The sequence below is a fragment of the Balaenoptera physalus genome (genome assembly GCF_965194825.1).
Source record: "Balaenoptera physalus genome assembly, chromosome: 8".
NCBI classification, from domain to species: domain Eukaryota; kingdom Metazoa; phylum Chordata; class Mammalia; order Artiodactyla; family Balaenopteridae; genus Balaenoptera; species Balaenoptera physalus.
The window spans coordinates 82,120,767-82,145,942 of NC_138887.1; the positions used below are offsets into that span (position 1 = coordinate 82,120,767).

Here is a 25,176-nt window from a genome sequence, read left to right on the forward strand (position 1 = left end):
CCTGCCTCCCCCACAAGCCCATCTAATGCCTGACAGGGACAGGGTACAAAAGTGTGGCCTCTTTGTCTCATGGTGAAGTCAACTCTGTGCTGCAATTCTTACTCCAAAGCACCCTCTGGGAAGGCTGAAGCCAGACGCCAGCTGAGACTATATTGCCTGCCTTACCCTCCCTCTCTCCCCTTGTCTTGAAAGCATCCCCCCAATAAAGCAAGTGAATCCCTGCCTCAGACTCCTGGAAGGTTTTGGGAGCATGGCCCATGGCTGACGGTCCTTTGGTTCTCTATTCAGGCTTCCCCTCAGGCACTGTCAAGCCTGGGCTCCATGCTGCGGGGCCAGACAGAGCAATCCTTGCTCCCAGCCCAGGTGCCTGGATCTCTGGCATGGGAAGGGGAACCAGGTTCCTTCTGGAACAGGAGAGGCATTTAGATAACCCTCAAACCATGAAGCACCCAAACCCTCCTCTGACTTCTCCAGGTCGTATTTGTATGTCACCTATGACCCTCTCTGCCCTGTGGAGTTGCTGCTGTGCCCTCCCATTGGGCCGTGAGCATCCATGGGATAGAACTTGCAGCCAAGTGGTTGCTGCACCCCCAGCACTCAACATGGGCCTGCACACAGTAGGTGTGCAGGAAAACATTTCAGGAAGTGCATTTACTTGGAATGAAAAACAGTTACAGCAAGATTACCAAAGAGAGCAGACAGTAATGGCCAAAGTGAAGGGTCCTGCAGGGACCCACTGAGAGCTGGGCCTGCCTGGTAAGATGAAAGATTCCAAAGAGAAGCAGCTGTCAATCACCAGGCAGAGTCACAATGCTGCGAGCACTCTATAGGCTCTCATTTAGTTCTTAAAACCTTCCTTGGTATATCTTACCGTCTCCATTGTACTGATGAGGTCATTGAGGCTCAGAAAAATAAGTCACTTGACCAATATGAAGTGTGAGAATGTGGTGGAGTTGGATTTCCAGCCCTTGTCCGGCTGCACTCTTTCCATGATCACAGGGTCTGAAATGATATTCTGAAGAGTTTGGAGTTGCTCTTCTGGGAATCTGCATCCCTACTGACACGAGCTAGAAAGGACTGGCGGGCGACCGTGTTGGAGACAGACTGCCTGGACGGCTGGATGGAGGCGGGAAAGGGGTTTGGACCTGAATACACTCTTTTACTGGGGGACAGCAGAGTCCGGAGCATCACAGCGTGGCTCTGAGGAGTCGGGCGACAGGGGCCGGGCTGATGCGGTGGATTGTCCAGCGAAGGGAGACGCCGGGCTAGATGCCTGATTCACTGGGACCTCCTGGCTCTGGGCAGGCGGGAGCCCCCGGCGCTGAGCTGTGTGACCGTCTCTGGGCTCCATTTCTCATCAGTCAAGGGAGCGGGGTGATTGGAAGGTTTCTTCCAGCTCCGGGTCCCTGACTCTCAGTCAGTGAAAGGTCTGATGTTTCCCATCCCTCTTTGCTCCTCTCTGTGTAAATCCTGGGCTGCCGACCAGTGATCCAAGTCCCTCAGCCCAGCCAAGGCGACAGAAAGCCTGACTTTCTCAGCCCTGAAAAGAGCTGACAGGCTGTTCTCTGGGCTCCCCTCTGCAGGGAGCATTGACAAGAGCTGGAAGAGGAGGCTGGCATGGGAGCCTTCTCGAGTTGTTCCACAAAGGACCTCTTCTCTTTCCCAGGCATGATGACAAATACTGCTGCTGCCTCTGGCTATAAGGGCTGGGGTGTGTGGACAAGGTTCCCATGCCTGAGCTCTTAGGAAAATTGCAAGCAAAGAAAAAAAAATGTGCATGGGCTTTTGGCTGTGCTTTTTTGACTTGATGCCAGATGACCACTGGGTTCAAAATTACATCACTATTGACTATCTGAGTAATCAGAGTAATTTCTCTGTTTGAGCATCTTGGAAGAATAGCTACCTTGGCAACAGATTGTTATCAGTTCCTTAATGATTTGTGCTGAGGAACAGTTTCCTTTATGCTGAAAACCGGTGACCTAAAAGCTGGATCTGGCCAGCTAACCCATCTATCTCTGAGTGGATTGCATAGTATTGAGAAATGGAGCTGGGTTTGACAGCCTACTTTGTCTGTTAAGCAGCAAAGGCCAGGCCAGTGGTGCTGGGATTCCCAGTGTCAGGCCCCCTCACCTCCAGCATTGGACTCAGCTGAGCCTCTGGAATACACAGTCCCTACCCACTGAGGGTTGCTCGGCGCTGCAGGAGGGTCTGACATGACACATGTAGCACTGGCCGCACATGCTGGCCCAGCCTTCTGAAGCCACTGGGGCTTCTGTTCCTGATAGAACAGTGTTCTGTTCACTCTCCCTTGCTTCTTGCTCAGCTCACTGGATGCCATGCGTTGGCCTCTGTGCTTCAGATGAATTTAAAAAGCAGGCTGGAATATCCAGGAAGGATCTAAAAGGAACTTCTAGAAGATTCACAACAAAATCGATGGTAGAGAAAGGTGCAATGTGGTTTTTAATGGTTGTGCAGCGTTGCAGAAAGTGGGAGGGGAGTTGAAGGTGAGGAAATGATGTTCAGAAAGTTGAACTGACAGCACAGCTGCTAAGTGGTGAGGCTGGGATTTGAACCTGAGTCTGTGCCTCACTGACGCCTGTAGGAGGTGGGATAGTGGGCTGTCTCAGTGAGAGCTAGTAGAGCCCAGAATGTGCCTTAAAAAAAAAAAAAAAAGACTCTGTATAATAGCAACTATCCTCATGCCTTTGATAATGCAAGGGATCACAAATGCTGTGGAGTGAATGAGTGATAACGTTTTGTCATGTATTGTGGGTCTGAGGCCCTCTTACTACACATAAGCTTAGAGAGACAAAGCTGCCCTGATCTCTTCTCCTGACTTTGCTCTCGGGCTTCAGGGAGGGAAAAGCTTTCCAGCTCCGGTAGGCCTTCCTATAGTCTCCGAAATGCTTCCTGCAGGTAGCAGAAAGGCTGCCCAGGCCAGCTTCCCCATCATCTATCTTTGGACAAAAGGAGGTTGCATTCAACCCTCTAAGTCAAGGGAAGGGAAGTCAAAGGGGACTAGAATTATTGGAGGCCAGCTATTTGCAGGGGTGGAGCTATACTTTACACATATAATCTCATTTCTAATTTACTGTAACCCTATAAGTAGATATTATTGTACCCATTTTGCAGATCAGAGCACAGAGGTTCAGAGAGGGCATAAAATGTGGGGTAATAGAATTAAACTTATTTTTATAGCAGACACCAACATTTTTTTTTAGAGAGGAAATGTCTTTATTTGCTTAGATACCTTTATAAACGCTTTGGGTGGGAAGTAAGGCCAGAAGGGCAGGAGCCTCAGCTAGGACACAAAGCAGAGGCTCAGCTGCCTCCTGTGGGGTAGGAGGCAGGGGGCAGAGAGGAGGGAAGGATGGAAAGAGGGTCAGCAAGATGCCGAGAGAGCCTGGGGCTAAGTGACTCCAAGTGCCCAGGGAAAATTTCCAGCTGCAACTGCCCGTGTGCTCCCCATACCTGCTTGAAACGTTGATAGAGAATTGTGTTTATGAGTGGGGTTTCTTTGCAGGAACTGCAGAAATGGGTGTTGCCTTGTCTGCTTCCGTGTGGTGAGGAGCAGGTTCAGCCTGTGTGGAATCAGAACCCTAGAGCCTAAGGTGGCCCTGAGAGTGGGAGATTCAGGCCCCTCCACGTGCAATACTGGCACCAGCAGGAATCCTGACCTTCTCTAGAGGATGGAAGGGATCCTAGCAGACCTCAGGGCAGTGGTGTGCTGGAGCTGGCTTCCCTGCAGAGCCAGTGCCACACATCCCTTCCCAGAACCCCATTCAGTGGCACTGTCTTAGCTGCACATCTGCATGGTAGGAGTATTTATACCATGGAAAATGGCAAATGCTGCAAATCAGGGCTTTTTTTTTTTTTTTTTTTTTTTGATAGCTGATTGTTGAACATTTACCAGAACACCCCTGCTTCCAGGGGGTCAAGAGACCTTTTGACATCTGTTTACCTTCTCTTGCCAGGCTGTTCATCAAATGTTGAAGGAAGGTTAAAAGTTGCAAGTTCTGAAGGTAAGATTCGTGAACTGTTTCCATTTCTGAGTTATGAGAGAGCATTGGCAAGAGTGGGGACATAGAGTGAGAGCTTGTAGGTTTAAAAAAAGAGAAGGGGGGAAATGCTACAAATAATTGCCTTTTGCATGGGAGACTGGAATACTACTCAACAATAAAAAGGAATAAACTATTTGATACCTGTTATAATTATGCTGAGCGAAAGAAACCAGATGGAATATGATTTTATTTATATGAAGTTCTAGAAAAACAAATCTAGAGTGACAGAAAACAGATCAGTGGTTGCCTATGAATGGGGGTGCAGTAGGGGTAGGGAAGGGTGGTCAGGAGGGATTACAAAAGGGTATGAAGAAATTTGGAGGAAGTAATAGATATAGTCACTATCTTGCTTGTGGTGATGGTTTCATGGATGTATACATGTCAAAATTTACCAAATTGCACACTTTAAATATGTACAGGTTATTGTATGTTAATTACACTTCAGTAAAGCCAATTTATTTTAAAGCATGATTTCATACTGATGCTGCCAATTCTAATCCAACACGACCAACTTCATTATAGCTTTTCCCCTTTCATTATTTGTAATATTTTTCTCTGATAGTGAGAAATATGGCTCTCATTATTCACAATAGAGTTATATGTTTGTTCAATCTGAGTATACACATAAAGTAGTTTCAGAATTGCCAGCCCATGGCGCTGTGAGACACACTTTTACTAACCAGGATACAGCATTTATATAAGGTTCTATTTGTCTTCAGTCTTACTACCATCTTCATCAGGATACTGTTTTCTGAAGTCATGTTAAGGTCCTTCTTTCCCCATTGCCTTCAGTGTGATTATAATATTCACTCGAAATATTGTTAGGTTTGTTTGTTACTCTTTGTATTCCTTTTTGGGTTAATCCCATATTCTGGTTGGATTTAAGTGGGGGAGGAGAGGGGTACTTGAAGCATTCCATGATTCTAAGAGTCAAAGTTCTACAAAAAGTATATTGAGAGAAGTGATGCTTCTTCCTCATCCCTTCTCACCCATCCCATTTCCTTCCTCCTTTCACCCCAGTTTCCATCCATGCCCTGTAGGTAACCAATCTCTTTACTTTCTGGTTTATCCTTCCTATGTTTCTTTTGCACCAATGAGCAGATACATGTGTATTTTGTTCTATCCCCTTCTGTCTCATGCTAGACATATTCTATGGCACTTTGCTTTTTTCCTTAACTCTATGTCTTAGGAATCACTCCAAATCATTTTGTAGAGATTTTTCTGCCTCATTTTTTCATAGCTGCATAGTACTCCATTGTGTGGATGTACCATAGTTTATTCAACCACTCTCCTATACATAGGCATTTAGGTTGTTTCCAATGTTTTATAATTACAAATAATACTATTTTGAGTAACCTTGTTCATATGTATTTTTGTGATGTTGGAGGTATATCTTCATGGTAGATTCCCAGTAGTGGGTCAAAGGGTAATTACACATTTAGTTCTGTTAGTTATTGCCCAATATCCCTCCATGGGGTCATGTCAGTTAGCATTCCCACCATGCATGAGTTCCTGTTTACCCACAGTCTTGCCTAGAGAATGTATTATCATGCCTTTCAATTTCTGTTAGTCTGGTAAGTGAGAAATGGTATCTCAGTGTTTTAATTTACATTTTTCTAATTTTGAATGAGGTTAGTCTTTTTTTTTTTTTTCATTTGAGGACCACTTTTATATCTTTTTTGTGTGAATTGTCTGTTCATGTCCTTTCCCAGTTTTCTGGTTTTTGATCCCTCAATTTTTTTGAGTTATTTATGTATTAAGGGTATTAATCCCTTGTCTGTGCTATATGTCACAAATATTTTCTCCCAGTTTGTTAGCTGTCTTTCAGCTTTGTTTACAAGGTATTTTGCCATGCAAATTTTTTTGTTTTTATGTCATCAAATTTATCAATCTTTTCTTGCCTCTGGATTTTAAATCATAGATAACTTTTATTCTATGCCAAGATTATAGAGAAATTCACCCATGTTTTCTTCTAGTAATTGTATGGTTTCATTTTTTATGTTAAGATCTTTCAACCATTTGGAGTTTGTTCTTGTGTGTGGTATAAGATATTGTACTAATATTATTTTTCCTACATGGCTACCCAGTTGTCCTAACATTATTTCTTAAAAAGCTCCATCTTGACACCAGTGATTTGAGAGATGGCTCAACTCCATTTGGAGGAATAAAATAATAATACTATTAACTGCTAACGGTTTCCCCAGCATTTACTGTGTTAAGAGAAATACAGGCACTGTCTCATTTAATCTTCACAATCCAATTAGGCAGTTAATATCAGCAACCCCATTTTACAGGTTAATAAACTGAGGCTCTATAAGGTAAGTGATTTAATAAATGTCACACAGCTGATGAAATAAAAACCCAGCTCTGTCTGCCTCTTACCCATTCTCTAGAAAAACTTAATCTGGAAGTTAGGCCATTCGTTTATCTAGTATCAAAACCTATTATTCACCATCTTGAACTCATTGCTATTAACTCAGGCCACATGCATTTTGGTTGAGGTCGTACTGTTGGTCATGTTGATTGGTGCATTCTTGAGATGAGTGAGGACAGCCGCCTCGTTTAGAATAGCAGACTGTGAACCCCTCAAACCTGCTGAGGGCTTGCCTCTCAGTATGTTTATTCTAGCGGAGTAGGCTAGACAAAAACAAACCAACAATAAAGTATCACAAGTGACAAGTCCTTTAATGAAAGTAAAATCGGGTGCTTAGTGGCCAGGTGGTCTTTTAGATGGATGATCAGGGAAAATCTCTCTGAGAAACTTACATGGAAGCTGGGGCCTGAGAGACAAGAAAGGTCAGGCCATGGGCATATGTAGAGAAAAAGTGTTCCAGGCAGAAGGACAAGCAAATTCAAAGGCCCTGAGTCAGGACCAAGTTTGAGGCACTGGAAGAATAAGATGAAGGCAAGCATGGCTGGAGTAGAGAGAGGAAAGGCCACAATAACAGAGCATCAACAGAGGCCATATCATGTAGGGTGTGTGGCCAGGATACAAAATTTCCTTGTGCAATGGGAAATCTTGGGTGGTTTAAATCCAAGGAGTGGCATCAGTTTTGTTTTTTGTACATATGATTCTGGAAGATCTGTAGAAAATGGACTGTGTGGGGCTAGAAGCTGGGAGGACAGTTAGGGCTTTTGCAGGAATCCAGGCTAGTGATGGTGAGGACCTGGGTTAGCGTGCTAGCAGTGGAGATGGAAAAAATGTCTCGAGACTGAGTCAGCAGGAATCCTTAAATGATTGGGTGTGAGGGGAGAGGGAAAGTTAGTGGGTGGATGATGGTGGTACTTGCCAAGATGGGATAGGCTGGAGGAGAAGCATTTTTAGGGAGGATGGGAGAATCAGTAGTTCAGTTTGGACTTGTCAAATTTGGCATGGCTACTGGATATCAAAGTGGAAAAGTGGGCAGATAGACATGAATTTGGAATTGGAGAAAGAAGATGAGCTGCAGATGCAAATGTGAGAGTTGCTGCCAAGTCAAGAGTATTTAAAGTTATGAACTGAATGAGATTATCCAAAGAAAGTATGTAGATTTTACCTAGAACTGATCTCTCAAGGGGAGATAAACCTTTAGGAGTTCAAATAAAAAATAATCCAGCAAATGGGACAGAGAAGGAGTTCAGTGAAGTAAGATGGAAACCAGAACAGTGGTATAAGGAATGTTTCAAGAAGGAAAGAGTACTGTGGAATATTGATAAGGGGTTGCATAAGATGAGAACCAAAAAATAACTGATAGATTTGTCAAGCTAGAGGTCATTGGTGATCTTGACAAAAGCCGCTTCAGGGACATGTGGGGCTGGAAAACCAACTGGAGTGGGTTGAGGAGAGAATGCAAGGGAAGAGGTGGAGACTTAGTCAACTCCTCTTAGAAGTTATGCTGTGAGGGGGAACTGAGAATTTGCGGGAACAGTTAGAGGGGAATGGGAGGGGCAAGGAAAAGTTTATCCAAACACTAGAGATACTGGTTTGTCGAATGTGCCTGGGAATGGACCAGTAGAAAGGAGGAAGGGAGGGAGGTCCTGAGACAGTGAGAGGTGACGGGCTCCAGAGTTGATGGAGCACAGGTGGCCAGAGGAAGGAAGGCAGAGACGATGGATTTAGATGCAGTTAGGGTGCATCTGGGTTTATGTGAGACAGGAAATGAGGGAGGGAGTCCCTGTCGGATTACTTGCTCTGTGGGGCATGGGCTGAGGTCAGCTGCTGAGATAAGGGGAGAGATGCAGGCAGCTTCGTAGAAGCAGGACTTGACGGGGGTCTTGAAGAACTGAGATGGGAGATGGAAGGAAAGGCTGTGCTAGGTGACAGGGAGCAGGGGCAAAGGCACAGAGACTGGGCTGGACTTAGCTCACCCCAAGACTGAGGAAACCAGCTTGAGTGGAGCAGAGGCCCTGGGGGAGCAGTACAAGGAAATCAATGGGGGATGCAGGAGGGTCAGTTCCAGGAGGACCCCAAAGCACCAGAGAGGCTGACCCATACGGAGAAAAGTGAGAATCTCGTTGACTTTGGGACTGGAAATGGCCTGGTGCAAGTGTGTCTGAGCAGGTGGACCTGTGTCAAAGGCTGAGGCAGCGTCTCAGGATGGGCCGGAGGGAGGGTTGCCTCAAGAATATTCTGAGAAAGAGGGAAGTGTGAGACACTTCAAAGGAAAGTCTACAGGATATGTGAATTAAATACCTCCCTCCCAGCCCTCCACGGCCCCAGTTGCCCACGACGGAACCCAGAGCGCACCCCAAGCCCAGGTCCTGTCTGTCTCCAAGCTCTGCTGCTGCCTCCCTCCCTCCGTGTCTCCGGCTGCTCTTCAGCTCCCTGTAGCGCCTTTCTTCAGACCGCCATCATCTGCCACCTGTCCCCTCTCCTGGTCTCTCATCTGCCCCTATGCAATTTCTCATCCACACCCCCACCAAGGTGAGCTTCCTAAAACCCAGATCCAATCATGTCATGTGCCTGCGTATAACAATGTGTTCTCCTTTCTCATACCTTCTCCCATCTTATGGGATCTCTTAAGAAACACTGGCAGCTCTATTTAACAAAAGACAAGGTCTGTGTTCTGAAATTCCTAAGAAAAGCACGAGGATTAGTTTTTCAATGTAAAGTTACACTCTTATTGTGAAAGTCATTTCCCATTCATGGGACCAATACGTACATTTATCTCTGAAGCTCTGAGCATGTTGCTAACATGCTCCATGCTCCTAGCGTGTTCCTAACATGCTCAGGTGAAGGAGGGGGGTTCCCTTTTGAAAAGTCACTATACCATGTTCCTAGAGCTTTCGGTTTGGCTACCAATTAGAATTTATGTATTCACTCATTCATTCATTCACTTGTTCATTCAACAAATATTTATTAAGTATCCACTGTGTGCAGCCCTGGGAGGAGACAGTGGAGGCAAGACGACCTGGTCCCTGCTCTGCCTTCCTGTGGAGGGAGACCAGCAGTGAATGAGAAACACATGAGCAAGGTCATTTCTCATGAAAGAAACAGGGAAATATGATCGTTGTTTGGGAGACTGAAGGCAAAGGTCTCTGTGCAAAGGGGATATTTGAGTCAACAAGGGAAGGAGCCAACTGTGCCAACCACTGGGGGAAGAGCGTTTCTGGGAGAGGGAACAGCAACTGCAGGAGAAGAGCTTGTAGGGAATAGGGCATTCTGGCTGCCGGATGGAGAATGTGATGTTAAACGTTCAACAGGGGAAGCAGCCGCTACATCTGCAGAGAACAGTGTTGGCAGAAGATGGAGAAGGAAAACTCTGCTACTTTCAAGAAAGTAATTTAAATCTGGAGACTATCACCTCTGAAGAAGGAGTTCCTTCTACACTTTCGTTACAAGAAGGCCAGTGCCTTGGACACCGACATCCAATGTCAGTGCAGCTCTGTGGCCAAGGGCGCTTGTTGGACCACCGGGGTGGGACTTCTGACCCTGAAAGTGTCCTGGATGAGCAACCTTAAAGCAAGTCACCTATTCTCTCCAAGCCTCAGTTTCCTCATCTGTATAGTGGGAATAATTACAATCCTGCCTCGGGATTATATGAAATAATTCATGTAAATATTATAATCACTTAAACATTAGCTGTTATTATAATGATCCCTCTGAGAGAGAAATGGAAAGCTTCCACAACAACAAACCTGTTGTCCCATATTTTGTTAAAAGTGGTTCAGCATTCTGCTCAATTCCTGTGTCAAACCCATTTTCCACTTTATGAGTAATCTCTAAACTCTTGAAATAGTGTGAGTGTTGGAAGTGAACTTTGTTTTTGTTGTGGTAAAAATGTTCCCCTTGCTTTTAATTGGTTTGAAAGGAAAAGATGACGGAGAAGGGCACGGAGAGCTAGGAGCAGGCAAAGGAGAGGGAGGAGGTAATCCTGAGCAACTATTGACTGTTGGTGCCACCGACGGCACTGGGAATCGGAAATGACAGACTACTTCCTGTGTGGCCTCAGTCCCATCACTGACAGGGAGCACTTTAAAACTCTGAATTTAAAAGAGGATAAAAAATGGCAGTCTGGAAGCATTTTTAACACAAGAGCTAATTCCTCGGCAGAATCTAGCGTGTCAAAGATGAAGGCAAAACAGGAAGCAGTTAGGTGACCTCTGCGTTCAAATGAGAATATTCTGGCATCCCTGGATTTCACGTTAAGAAATCAGGCCTTTACCCCAGACCGCAAAGAAACTTGAGTAAAATGCAATCTGCTGAAGGGTGTGATACACAGAAACATATCAGCACAAGCTTCCTTTTTTTTCTTTTTTTCAACTTTTTACTTTATGTTGGAGTACAGTTGATTAACAATGTTGTGTTAGTTTCAGGTATACAGCAAAATGATTCAGTTATACATATACATGTATCTATTCTTTTTCAAATTCTTTTCCCATTTAGCTTGTTACATAATATTGAGCAGAGTTCAGCTTCTGATCAGCAGTTTTAAATCAACAGTGGCCCAAACTTGGGTTTTGTGGTCTCTTGGTAGATGAATCTCTTCTCACTCCCCCAGTTTTTGTATAAAATCAGTCAAATCTCTAGACTTCCAAAAAACCTTTGCCCTTGTCAAATCTCCCAGTCATGGTTATGTAATGAGTTGGAGAAATTCTATTCCTCAGGCTTCCTCTTGGAGAAAATACTATACATTTGGAAAGAAATTGTTTGCTCTGCCTCTTAGGAGGGAGAGTAAGGCCCCAAGGACATGGCCAAGTACTGAAGATTGTTGCTGAAGTAAAAAGGACCAGAAGGGGTCTCAGTCCCTCCTGAGAGGGGAAGGGAGGACAGTGAGGGAAGGAGTGGGCATGGGAGTCGGTTTCTGCCCCACACACTTTAATATTCACTCAAGGGGCTAACTTCAGGGCACGCTTGGTGCAAGTGGGTTTTCGATTTTACAGGGTAGAAATTGGTGAAGGGGCTAAGCCTTGCACTGGATGATGTAAGCAAAACAGAAGCAGGGCAGACCCTGAGCTGGAGGGACAGGGAGGCCTTGCTGGAGTCTGGATTACAATTATCCATGGGCCACATCTGCCCTCCCATTAGCACCTCTGATAACATGTGAAGCCCCACTCAAGAGTCTGAGCTGCAGAGAGATGGTTAGACAGGCCTGGCTTCCTGGAGCCAGTTGTAGTGACTATAAGATTATCATCCACTACTACCAAGCAGGGCTTTGTACTTCCCCATGGCCCTTGGTTAATCAGAGCCCCATCTGCTTCAAGTCAACACTCCCATTTTCAGATACATTTAAAGCAAACTTTGAGTTCACCCCAGAGACATGTAGAACATACTGTTTGTGTTTGAATTAGGGCTGGAGTCATTATTCAGTGAGGTATAGAGACCAACCTCCTTCCGAGGGCTTCCAAGACCATGTTAGCCTTTCATGGGCTGTGTCTCCCACAACACCAACTCAAGGCTCACCCTCCAGTTTCATTTCCAGGTAACCACAACCTGGTCCTAGTCACTGAGGTCAGTCAATGAGAATTTAGAATCCTAGATTGGTTGTGTGTGTATATGTAAAGTATTACATTTATTTAATATAAATATTGATGAGCTTTTTTAGTGCTTGCTTTTTTCTAATCCTATTGGGTTGGCCAAAAAGTTCGCTCAGTTTTAAGTACACATTCTTCATTTTTACCAAGAACTTCATCGAACACCGAATGAACTTTTTGGCCAACCCAGTATTTCATACCTGAATCCCTTTGCTGGCTTCACTGCTTCAAATGAGGCGATGCAGTTCAAATAAGGGGTGGTGTTTGAGTGGCAACCAAGGAAAAAGTCACAATTAGGGACACAATTAGCCTTCTCCTTTGATCATTCCCATTTCCCCCAAATCCTTCCAGCAGGTAGGACACAGGCAGCTGAAAAGAGAGATTCACGTTTGACACTAGTTTCTAATACCTAGAGGCATTTCTAATACATGGAGGTACTTGGAGGGAGCTGTTCTGGGATAAGGAGTCTTCCTGTTGAGTTTCCAGTTCCACAGAAAGTCAGACTTGCTTGACTCTCAGGCCTGGGGCAGAGGTGAATGTGACTAGGGAAGGAGGCACATACCTTTGCAGGTCAGGTATGACTATCCTGAGTTCTGTGGGCCCAGAAATAAAGGGAATCCACAGGTGGTTTCCAAAGAGAAGCAAGACTCCAACCCAAGCATATGGGATCGGTGGAAAAACTTTAATTATCGGTAGCATCTTCCTGAGGTTAAACGTGGAAACCATATTAGCATTTGAGGCGATCATGCTCCTGAGGGGGTGGAGGGCGGGTGGTAGAAACAATGCAATATGGTGGCAGGATAGGACCAAGAAGAGAGATAGCCAGTAGGGGGCGCCCTTTTGGTTAGATATGGCTGGTGGTCTCTAGGGACACTGGGTGGACTCTGACAGTGGAGTTTTAAAGTTTTCCTGTCCTGCCTTGTAATCCTCTTTTGTCACTCTAAATCTTCAGTAAAGTTTGCTGAACACAAATGTAACAATTGTGTTTGAGAGAATAAAGAAAAGGACCTCTTCCTTTACTTAGGAATATCCTTAGGGATGGGGCTAACCTAGAAGATGGGCCCAGCACAGAAGAGCCTACATCATCAACAGATGCCTAGACAGTCAGAATCTGGAGCAGTGGCCCAGAGAGAAAGGTGACGAGCAAACCTCAAACTTAGACATTACCTTTTGGCTTTTCGCTCCCTCTCCCCATCATCATATCCTCCCTGTCTCCCTTTTAATTTATACTCCGTTTTGTTCTCCCCTTTAAGAATGAAGGTACGAGACATTAGACCTGAAAGTAACTTCGACAAAATCTGGACGCAAACTCTGCGCCCCCATTTCTCCTCATTGCGCTAGATGGTCTTGGTGTTGCCTTCCCGCTGAAACAGTCCAAGAGCAAGAAGAGTCTATGCTGATTTTGCAAGAATAAATAGTTGTGGTTCAAATAAATCTCTTGCTCAATTTTTCGGATCTGGAGATTTTGCCACATGACTGTTCCAATGCCAAGAATTCATACCCCTGAGATCTTCCTCTCATCATTTAAGATTTTCAAGAAGATAATTTAGCTCGGTGCTGGTTGCCAGATTGACAGCCTTAAAAACAAGAGGTGAAATCCAATCTGGACAGAGCCTGTGGCCACTGTCTATTTTTAGGGAAAAGATTATTCACCCATATGGCCAGCTAGGAATAGAGCATTACTGGGGCTGGGGGGTGAGGTACAGACTTAGAACAGCCTTGACCCTAAATCTCCTGCTCTCAGTCGGGGGGTGGGGGTTGGCTGGAAGCTGGAAGGGACAGGAATTGTTCTGGGTTTAGGGGGGTGTGCAATGCAAAGTTTCCTGAAAACAATCCAGCATTTTGCAGAGTGATAAAAACAATCCTTCCTCTAAAAATAGCCCTCTTAGAAACCAGAGGCCTGGATTTAATTATAGTCACTTTATATTGACCATGTACCGAGGAACCAAGGCCCAAGCTGGTTCTTTGCAATATTATCTGCTGTAACCCTGCTCCAGACCCATGAAGCAAGCATTTCCCACCACACAAATGAGCACATTGAGGGTCTAAGAAGGAATTCAAAGCCAGTGTGTCACTTAACCTCAATTGTTTCCATTTTCTTCAAATCTCCTAGGCCAGAAGTTCCCAAACCTGGTTGCATATCAGAATAAATGGAGGCACTTTAAAAAAAAAAAAAAAAATTCCTGGGATTTATCCCAGTCCTGGTAAATCATGGTTTTGGGCAGGGACAAATATTTTTTTAAGTTCCCAAGATGATTCGGTTGCACAGCCCTGCTATCCAAGATTCAGACAGGGCGATTCCAGGAGTGCTTGGGGAATTCCAGGAATGCCACCCCTCGTTCTTTCAGTCTTGAGCCCTAAGTGTCCTCCGGCTACCCTGGGTTTCTCTGAGTTCCTCCACTGAGCCTAATTCCCTCTGACCTCAGAACTTGCCCCTCTGCTTGGAAGGCTTCCCATCCCCTCTGCTCCCCCCTCACATCTCAGTGTCATCACCTCCTGGAGTCAGCCCTGGTCACCTGGACAGGGAGACGTGCCTCTGCTCTTTTCTCTCTGAACACATCATGGTCTGTAATTACATATCATGTGAAGTTTGAAAATTAATGTTGGTTTCACCTGTTAGGTGGTAAGCGCCATAAAGGCAGGGGACTAGGTCTGTTTCACTCAAAATTGTACCTCCTGGGCCTTAGATGTTTGAGGGAGGGAGGGAACGAGTGAACGACCTGAGATGAGGACAGAAGAGGGTTCTAGTCCTGGTTTGGTGCCAATTTGCTGCACAACAATCTGGCAAGCTACTCCTCATCTCTGAGGTTCTGTTTTCTCCCCTGATAAACAAGGGCTGGATTAGACCCATCGGTGTCCCATTTCACTAAGTGTCAGAGTCGCTAGGGAGCTTGGGTCAAGTGGAGCCCAGCTCTCCTTCAGCAAGTCTGGAGTGGGCCTGGGTCCGCATTCTAAATGAGCCCCCAGAGGTGCTGATGCAGGTGGGTCTCAGGGGTGGGATGGGGGGCACATTTCAATAACACTGGGTTGGGTAAATTCTGAGGTCCTTTCTAGCTCTGACATTTTGTCATTTATTCAGTTAGCAAACAGCTCTTGTGATCTGGGCGTGAGGAAGACAAAGAGGACTGAGAAAAAAGTGTGACTTCTCAGAACTTGCATTCTTCACATGGCCACCAGGCAATGCTGTCCCTAAGAGGCAGAGTAGAGACCTTGGTTGCCATTTTCTTTGTAACTCACCATACTTGGAATCACCATTTTTTAATATAAGGAATGCAATACAACGTACTCCATGTTAAAAATATCCTGCAAATACTGAACTGTTCTCAGAAGACTCCAGATAACGTTCAGGACCTCCAAATGCCCGAGACCATCCTTGCAACGAATGGAAATTCTGGGAGAGGGGGAAGGCCATACAATTCTCTCTCTCTCTCTCCTCTCCCCTGCTTTTAAAAACTTATAGAACAATGGGACTTCCCTGGTGGTGCAGTGGGTAAGAATCCGCCTGCCAAAGCAGAGGACATGGGTTCGATCCTTGGTCCGGGAGGATCCCACATGCCTCAGAGCAACTAAGCCCGTGAGCCACAACTGCTGAACCTTCACTCTAGAGCCTGCGAGCCACAACTACTGAGCCCGTGCACCACAACTACTGAAGCCTGCGTGCTCTAGGGCCTGCAAGCCACAACTACTGAGCCCACGTGCTGCAACTACTGAAGCCTCACCTAGAGCTGGTGCTCTGCAACAAGAGATGCCACTGCAATGAGAAGCCTGCGCACCACAACAAAGAGTAACCCCTGCTCGCCACAACTAGAGAAAGGCCGCACGCAGCAACAAAGACCCAATGCAGTCAAAAAAAAAAAATATATATATATATATATATATATAAAACAAAAATGGAAAACCACATAAAATAAAGGTATAATGTCGTAAGTTATAAGGTGAGCATTTCTTTTCTTTTTTTTTTTATACAGCAGGTTCTTATTAGTCATCAATTATATACACATCAGTGTATACATGTCAATCCCAGTCGCCCAATTCATCACACCACCCCCCCGACCTCCCCACGGCTTTCCCCGCTTGGTGTCCATATGTTTGTTCTCTACATCTGTGTCTCAACTTCTGCCCTGAAAACCAGTTCATCTGTACCATTTTTCTAGGTTCCACATATATGCGTTAATATACGATATTTGTTTTTCTCTTTCTGACTTACTTCACTCTGTATGACAGTCTCTAGATCCATCCACATCTCAACAAATGACCCAATTTTGTTCCTTTTTATGGCTGAGTAATAGTCCCTTGTATATATGTACCACATCTTCTTTATCCATTCGTCTGTCGATGGGCATTTAGGTTGCTTCCATGACCTGGCTATTGTAAATAGCGCTGCGATGAACATTGGGGTGCATGTGTCTTTTTGAATTATGGTTTTCTCTGGGTATATGCCCAGTAGTGGGATTGCTGGATCATATGGTAATTCTATTTTTAGTTTTTTAAGGAACCTCCATACTGTTCTCCATAGTGGCTGTATCAGTTTACATTCCCACCAAGAGTGCAAGAGGGTTCCCTTTTCTCCACACCCTCTCCAGCATTTGTTGTTTGTAGATTTTCTGATGATGCCCATTCTAACTGGTGTGAGGTGATACCTCATTGTAGTTTTGATTTGCATTTCTCTAATAATTAGTGATGTTGAGCAGCTTTTCATGTGCTTCTTGGCCATCTGAATGTCTTCTTTGGAGAAATGTCTATTTAGGTCTTCTGCCCATTTTTGGATTGGGTTGTTTGTTTTTTTTTGTTTTTTGTTTTTTTAAAGGAATGCAAGCCTTGTTTATTTATTTACTTATTTATTTATCTATTTTTGGCTGTGTTGGGTCTTCATTTCTGTGTGAGGGCTTTCTCCAGTTGCAGCGAGCAGGGGCCACTCTTCAGCATGGTGCGTGGGCCTCGCACTATCGCGGCCTCTCCTGTTGCGGAGCAAGGGCTCCAGACGCGCAGGCTCAGCAATTGTGGCTCACGGGCCCAGCCACTCCGTGGCATGTGGGATCTTCCCGGACCAGGGCCCGAACCCGTGTCCCCTGCATTGGCAGGCAGACTCTCAACCACTGCGCCACCAGGGAAGCCCTGTTTTTTTAATATTGAGCTGCATGGGTTGTTTATATATTTTGGAGATTAAGCCTTTGTCCGTTGATTCATTCGCAAATATTTTCTCCCATTCTGAGGGTTGTCTTTTCATCTTGTTTATGGTTTCCTTTGCTGTGCAAAAGTGTTGAAGTTTCATTAGGTCCCATTTGTTTATCTTTGTTTTTATTTCCATTACTCTAGGAGGTGGATCAAAAAAGATCTTGCTGTGATTTATGTCAAAGAGTGTTCTTCCTATGTTTTCCTCTAAGAGTTTTAGAGTGTCCGGTCTTACATTTAGGTCTCTAATCCATTTTGAGTTTATTTTTGTGTATGGTGTTAGGGAGTGTTCTACTTTCATTCTTTTACATGTAGCTGTCCAGTTTTCCCAGCACCACTTATTGAAGAGGCTGTCTTTTATCCATTGTATATCCTTGCCTCCTTTGTCATAGATTAGTGGACCATAGGTGCATGGGTTTATCTCTGGGCTTTCTATCTTGTTCCATTGATCTATGTTTCTGTTTTTGTTCCAGTAGCATATTATCTTTTTTTTTTTTTTAAACATCTTTATTGGAGTATAATTGGTTTACAGTGGTGTGTTAGTTTCTGCTTTATAACAAAGTGAATCAGTTTTACATATACATATGTCCCCATATCTCTTCCCTCTTGCATCTCCCTCCCTCCCACCCTCCCTATCCCACCCCTCTACGTGGTCACAAAGCACCGAGCTGATCTCCCTATGCTATGTGGCTGTTTCCCACTAGCTATCTATTTTACGTTTGGTACTGTATATATGTCCAAGCCACTCTCACTTTGTCTCAGCTTACCCTTCCCCCTCCCCGTATCCTCAAGTCCATTCTCTAGGAGGTCTGTGTCTTTGTTCCCATCTTGCCCCTAGGTTCTTCATGACCACTTTTTTGTTTTTTTTAGATTCCATGTATACATGTTAGCATACAGTATTTGTTTCTCTCTTTCTGACTTACTTCACTCTGTATGACAGACTCTAGGTCCATCCACCTCACTACAAATAACTCGATTTCGTTTCTTTTTATGGCTGAGTAATATTCCATTGTATATATGTGCCACATCTTCTTTATCCATTCATCTGTTGATGGACACTTAGATTGCTTCCATGTCCTGGCTATTGTAAATAGAGCTGCAATGAACATTTTGGTACATGACTCTTTTTCAGTTATGGTCTTCTCAGGGTATATGCCCAGTAGTGGGATTGCTGGGTCATATGGTAGTTCTGTTTTTAGTTTTTTAAGGAACCTCCATACTGTTCTCTATAGTGGCTGTATCAATTTACATTCCCACCAACAGTGCAAGAGGGTTCCCTTTTCTCCACACCCTCTCCAGCAATTATTGTTTGTAGATTTTTTGATGATGGCCATTCTGACCGGTGTGAGATGATATCTCAGTGTAGTTTTGATTTGCATTTCTCTAATGATTAATGATGTTGAGCATTCTTTCATGTGTTTGTTGGCAATCTGAATATCTTCTTTGGAGAAATGTCTATTTAGGTCTTCTGCCCGTTTTTGGATTGGGTTGTTTGTTTTTTTGATATTGAGCTGCACGACCTGCTTGTAAAATTTGGAGATTAATCCTTTGTCAGTTGCTCCATTTGCAAATATTTTCTCCCATTCTGAGGGTTGTCTTTTTGTCTTGTTTATGGTTTCCTTTGCTGTGCAAAAGCTTTGAAGTTTCATTAGGTCCCATTTGTTTATTTTGGTTTTTATTTCCATTTCTCTAGGAGGCGGGTCAAAAAGGATCTTGCTGTGATTTACGTCATAGATTGTTCTGCCTATGTTTTCCTCTAAGAGTTTGATAGTGTCTGGCCTTATATTTAGGTCTTTAGTCCATTTTGAGTTTATTTTTGTGTACAGTGTTATGGAGTGTTCTAAATTCATTCTTTTACATGTAGCTGTCCAGTTTTCCCAGCACCACTTATTGAAGAGGCTGTCTTTTCTCCACTGTATATTCTTGCCTCCTTTATCAAAGATAAGGGTACCATGTGTACATGGGTTTATCTCTGGGCTTTCTATCCTGTTCCATTGATCTATATTTCTGTTTTTGTGCCAGTACCATACTGTCTTGATTACTGTCGCTTTGTAGTATAGTCTGAAGTCCAGGAGCCTGATTCCTCCAGCTCCATTTTTCTTTCTCAAGATTGCTTTGGCTATTCGGGGTCTTTTGTGTTTCCATACAAACTGTGAAATTTTTTGTTCTAGTTCTGTGAAAAATGCCATTCGTAGTTTGATAGGGATTGCATTGAATCTGTAGAATGCTTTGGGTAGTATAGTCATTTTCACAATGTTGATTCTTCCAATCCAAGAACATGGTATATCTCTCCATCTGTTTGTATCATCTTTAATTTCTTTCATCAGTGTCTTATAATTTTCTGCATACAGGTGTTTTGTCTCCTTAGGTAGGTTTATTCCTAGATATTTTATTCTTTTTGTTGCAATGGTAAATAGAAGTATTTCCTTAATTTCTCTTTCAGGTTTTTCATCATTAGTGTATAGGAATGCAAGAGATTTCTGTGCATTAATTTTGTATTCTGCTACTTTACCAAATTCATTGATTAGCTCTAGTAGTTTTCTGGTAGCATCTTTAGGATTCTCTATGTATAGTATCACGTCATCTGCAAACAGTGAGAGCTTTACTTCTTTTCCGACTTGTATTCCTTTTATTTCTTCTTCTTCTCTGATTGCTGTGGCTAAAAATTACAAACCTATGTTGAGTAATAGTTGTGAGAGTTGGCAACCTTGTCTTGTTCCTGATCTTAGTGGAAATGGTTTCAGTTTTTCACCATTGAGAATGATGTTGGCTGTGGGTTTGTCATATATGGCCTTTATTATGTTGAGGAAAGTTCCCTCTATGCCTACTTTCTGGAGGAATTTTATCATAAACTGGTGTTGAATTTTGTTGAAAGCTTTCTCTGCATCTATTGAGATGATCATATGGTTTTTCTTTTTTTTTTTTTTTAATAAATTTATGTATTTATTTATTTATTTTTGACTGTGTTGGGTCTTCATTTCTGTGTGAGGGTTTTCTCCAGTTGCGGTGAGCAGGGGCTGCTCTTCATTGCGGTGCACGGGCCTCTCACTCTCGTGGCCTCTCCCGTTGTGGAGCACAGGCTCCAGATGTGCAGACTCAGTAGTTGTGGCTCACGGGCTTAGTTGCTCCGCGGCATGTGGGATCTTCCCACACCAGGGCTCGAACCCGTGTCCCCTGCATTGGCAGGCAGATTCTCAACCACTGCGCCACCAGGGAAGCCCGATTATATGGTTTTTCTCCTTCAGTTTGTTAATATGGTGTATCCCACTGATTGATTTGCGTATATTGAAGAATCCTTGCATTCCTGGGATAAACACTACTTGATCATGGTGTATGATCTTTTTCATGTGCTGTTGGATTCTGTTTGCTAGTATTTTGTTGAGGATTTTTGCATCTATGTTCATCGGTGATATTGGCCTGTAGTTTTCTTTCCTTGTGACACCTTTGTCTGGTTTTGGTATCAGGGTGATGGTGGCCTCGTAGAATGAGTTTGGGAATGTTCCTCCCTCTGCAATATTTTGGAAGAGTTTGAGAAGGATAGGTGTTAGCTCTTCTCTAAATGTTTGATAGAATTCGCCTGTGAAGCCCTCTGGTTCTGGGCTTTTGTTTGTTGGAAGATTTTTAATCACAGTTTCAATTTCAGTGCTTGTGATTGGTCTGTTCATATTTTCTATTTCTTCCAGGTTCAGTCTCGGAAGATTGTGCATTTCTAAGAATTTGTCCATTTCTTCCAGGTTGTCCATTTTATTGGCATATAGTCTCCTTGTAGTAATCTCTCATGATCGTTTGTATTTCTGCAGTGTCAGTGGTTATTTCTCCTTTTCCATTTCTAATTCTATTGATTTGCATCTTCTCCCTTTTTTTTCTTGATGAGTCTGGCTAATGGTTTATCAATTTTGTTTACCTTCTCAAAGAACCAGCTTTTAGTTTTATTGATCTTTGCTATTGTTTCCTTAATTTCTTTTTCATTTATTTCTGCTGTGATCTTTATGATTTCTTTCCTTCTGCTAACTTTGGGGTTTTTCTGTTCTTCTTTCTCTAATTGCTTTAGGTGTAAGTTTAGGTTGTTTATTTGAGATGTTTCTTGTTTCTTAAGGTAGGATTGTATTGCTATTAACTTCCCTCTTAGAACTGCTTTTGCTGCATCCCATAGGTTTTGGGTCATCGTGTTTTCATTATCATTTGTTCCTGGGTATTTTTTGATTTCCTCTTTGATTTCTTCAGTGATCTCTTGGTTATTAAGTAGTGTATTGTTTAGCCTCCATGTGTTTGTGTTTTTTACAGATTTATTCCTGTAATTGATATCTAGTCTCATAGCACTGTGGTCAGAAAAGATACTTGATACGATTTCAAAGATACTTGATATGATTTCAATTTTCTTAAATTTACCAAGGCTTGATTTGTGACCCAAGATATGATGTATCCTGGAGAATGTTCCATGAGCACTTGAGAAGAATGTGTATTCTGTTGTTTTTGGGTGGAATGTCCTGTAGATATTAAGTCCATCTTGTTTAATGTATCATTTAAAGCTTGTGTTTCCTTATTTATTTTCATTTTGGATGATCTGTCCATTGGTGAAAGTGGGGTGTTAAAGTCCCCTACTATGATTGTGTTACTGTTGATTTCCCCTTTTTTGGCTGTTAGTATTTGCCTTATGTATTGAAGTGCTCCTATGTTGGGTGCATACATATTTAAAATTGTTATATCTTCTTCTTGGATTGATCCCTTGATCATTATGTAGTGTCCTTCTTTGTCTCTTGTAATAGTCTTTGTTTTAAAGTCTCTTTTGTCTGATATGAGAATTGCTACTCCAGCTTTCTTTTGATTTCCATTTGCATGGAATATCTTTTTCCATCCCCTCACTTTCAGTGTGTATGTGTCCCTAGGTCTGAAGTGGGTCTCTTGTAGACAGCATATATATGGGTCTTGTTTTTGTATCCATTCAGCCAGTCTGTGTCTTTTGGTTGGAGCGTTTAATCCGTTTACCTTTAAGGTAATTATCGATATGTATGTTCCTATTCCCATTTTCTTAATGGTTTGGGTTTGTTATTGTAGGTTTTTTCCTTCTCTTGTGTTTCCTGCCTCTAGAAGTTCCTTTAGCATTTGTTGTAAAGCTGGTTTAGTTGTGCTGAATTCTCTTAGCTTTTGCTTGTCTGTAAAGCTTTTAATTTCTCTGTCAAATCTGAATGAGATCCTTGCTGGGTAGGGTAATCTTGGTTGTAGGTTTTTCTGCTTCATCACTTTAAATATGTCCTGCCACTCCCTTCTGGCTTGCAGAGTTTCTGCTGAAAGATCAGCTGTTAACCTTATGGGGATTCCCTTGTGTGTTATTTGTTGTTTTTCCCTTGCTGCTTTTAATATGTTTTCTTTATATTTAATTTTTGATAGTTTGATTAATATGTGTCTTGGCGTGTTTCTCCTTGGATTTATCCTGTATGGGACTCTCTGTGCTTCCAGGACTTGATTAACTATTTCCTTTCCCATAGTAGGGAAGTTTTCAACTATAATCTCTTCAAATATTTTCTCAGTCCCTTTCTTTTTCTCTTCTTCTTCTGGGACCCCTATAATTCGAATGTTGGTGCGTTTAATGTTGTCCCAGAGGTCTCTGAGACTGTCCTCAGTTCTTTTCATTCTTTTTTCTTTATTCTGCTCTGCAGTAGTTATTTCCACTATTTTATCTTCCAGGTCACTTATCCGTTCTTCTGCCTCAGTTATTCTGCTACTGATCCCGTCTAGATAGAATATTTTTAATTTCATTTATTGTGTTTTTCATCGTTGCTTGGTTCCTCTTTAGTTCTTCTACATCCTTGTTAAATGTTTCTTGCATTTTGTCTATTCTATTTCCAAGATTTTGGATCATCTTTACTATCATTATTCTGAATTCTTTTTCAGGTAGACTGCCTATTTCCTGTTCATTTGTTAGGTCTGGTGGGTTTTTGCCTTGCTCCCTCATCTGTTGTGTGTTTCTCTGTCTTCTCATTTTGCTTAACTTTCTGTGTTTGGGGTCTCCTTTTCGCAGGCTGCAGGTTCGTAGTTCCCGTTGTTTTTGGTGTCTATCCCCAGTGGCTAAGGTTGGTTCACTGGGTTGTGTAGGCTTCATGGTGGAGGGGACTAGTGCCTGTGTTCTGGTGGATGAGGCTGGATCTTGTCTTTCTGGTGGGCAGGTCCACGTCTGGTGGTGTGTTTTGGGGTGTCTGTGGCCTTATTATGGGTTTAGGCAGCCTCTCTGCTAATGGATGGTGTTGTGTTCCTGTCTTGCTAGTTGTTTGGCATAGGGTGTCCAGCACTGTAGCTTGCTGGTCGTTGAGTTGAGTTGGGTTTTGGTGTTGAGATGGAGATCTCTGGGAGATTTTCACCGTTTTATATTACGTAGAGCTGGGAGGTCTCTTGTGGACCAGTGTCCTGAACTTGGCTCTCCCACCTCAGAGGCACAGCCCTGACGCCTGGCTGGAGCACCAAGAGCCCGTCATCCACACGGCTTTAAGCCATGAATGGTCATCAGCACGATGCTGTGAAGACGGGATCAGCAATGAGAGATGAAGTGCCTCAGCTCTGGCGAGGAGTTGCTTCTCCAGTGCGACTATGGGTCAGAGGAGGAGACGTGTCCACTGGGGAGTGTGTGCTGTCATGAACGGTTTCCAGAAACTGCCAGGCGCCAGCCTTGTTCCCACACTATGAGGACCTGCTAGTGTTGGACGGTCTCCTGCAGAGGCGGGGGGTGGCTGTGTCTCATCGTGAGGACAAGGACACTGGCAGCAGAAGATCTAGTACCATATTGTCTTGATTACTGTAGCTTTATAGTGTAGTCTGAAGTCAGGGAGTCTGATTCCTCCAGCTCTGTTTTTTTCCCTCAAGACTGCTTTGGCTATTCAAGGTCTTTTGTGTCTTCATACAAATTTTAAGACTTCTTGTTCTAGTTCTGTAAAAAATGTCTTTGGTAATTTGATAGGGATTGCATTGAATCTGTAGATTGCTATGGGTAGTATAGTCATTTTCACAATATTCATTCTTCCAATCCAAGAACATGGTATATCTCTCCATCTGTTGGTATCATCTTTCATTTCTTTCATCAGTGTCTTATAGTTTTCTGCATACAGGTCTTTTGTCTCCTTAGGTAGGTTTATTCCTAGGTATTTTATTCATTTTGTTGCAGTGGTAAATGGGAGTGTTTCCTTAATTTCTCTTTTAGATTTCTCATCATTAGTATAAAGGAATGCAAGAGATTTCTGTTCATTAATTTTGTATCCTGCAACTTTACCAAATTCATTGATTAGCTCTGGTAGTTTTCTGGTGGCATCCTTAGGATTCTCTATGTATAGTATCATGTCTTCTGCAAACAGTGACAGTTTTACTTCTTCTTTTCCAATTTGTATTCCTTTTATTTCTTTTTCTTCTCTGAGTGCCGTGGCTAGGACTTCCAAAACTATGTTGAATAATAGTGGCGAGAGTGGACATCCTTGTCTCGTTCCTGATCTTAGAGGAAATGCTTTCAGTTTTTCACCATTGAGAATGATGTTGGCTGTGGGTTTGTCATATATGGCCTTTATTATGTTGAGGTAGGTTCCCTCTATGCCCACTTTCTGGAGAGTTTTTATCATAAATGGGTGTTGAATTTTGTCAAAAGCTTTTTCTGCATCTACTGAGATGATCATATGGTTTTTCTTCTTCAGTTTGTTAATATGGTGTATCCCATTGATTGATTTGCATATATTGAAGAATCCTTGCATTTCTGGGATAAATCCCACTTGATCATGGTGTATGGTCCTTTTAATGTGCTGTTGGATTCTGTTTGCTAGTATTTTGTTGAGGATTTTTGCATCTATATTCATCAGTGATATTGGTCTGTAATTTTCTTTTTTTGTAGTATCCTTGTCTGGTTTTGGTATCAGGGTGATGGTGGCCTCGTAGAATGAGCTTGGGAGTGTTCCTTCCTCTGCAATTTTTTGTAAGAGTTTGAGAAGGATGGGTGTTAGCTCTTCTGTAAATGATT

At 43.1% G+C, this 25,176-nt stretch overlaps 1 long non-coding RNA gene across 1 annotated transcript in view; it reads left to right on the forward strand.

Moving 5' to 3' along the window:
* Positions 1-22,913, forward strand: part of LOC309665578 — a 37,969-nt gene extending 15,056 nt beyond the window's left edge. Inside the window, exon 3 of the long non-coding RNA XR_014266524.1 lies at positions 3,975-22,913. This is a non-coding gene — a long non-coding RNA (uncharacterized lncRNA). The remainder of the gene's footprint in view (positions 1-3,974) is intronic.
* The last annotated feature ends 2,263 nt before the right edge of the window (positions 22,914-25,176 follow it).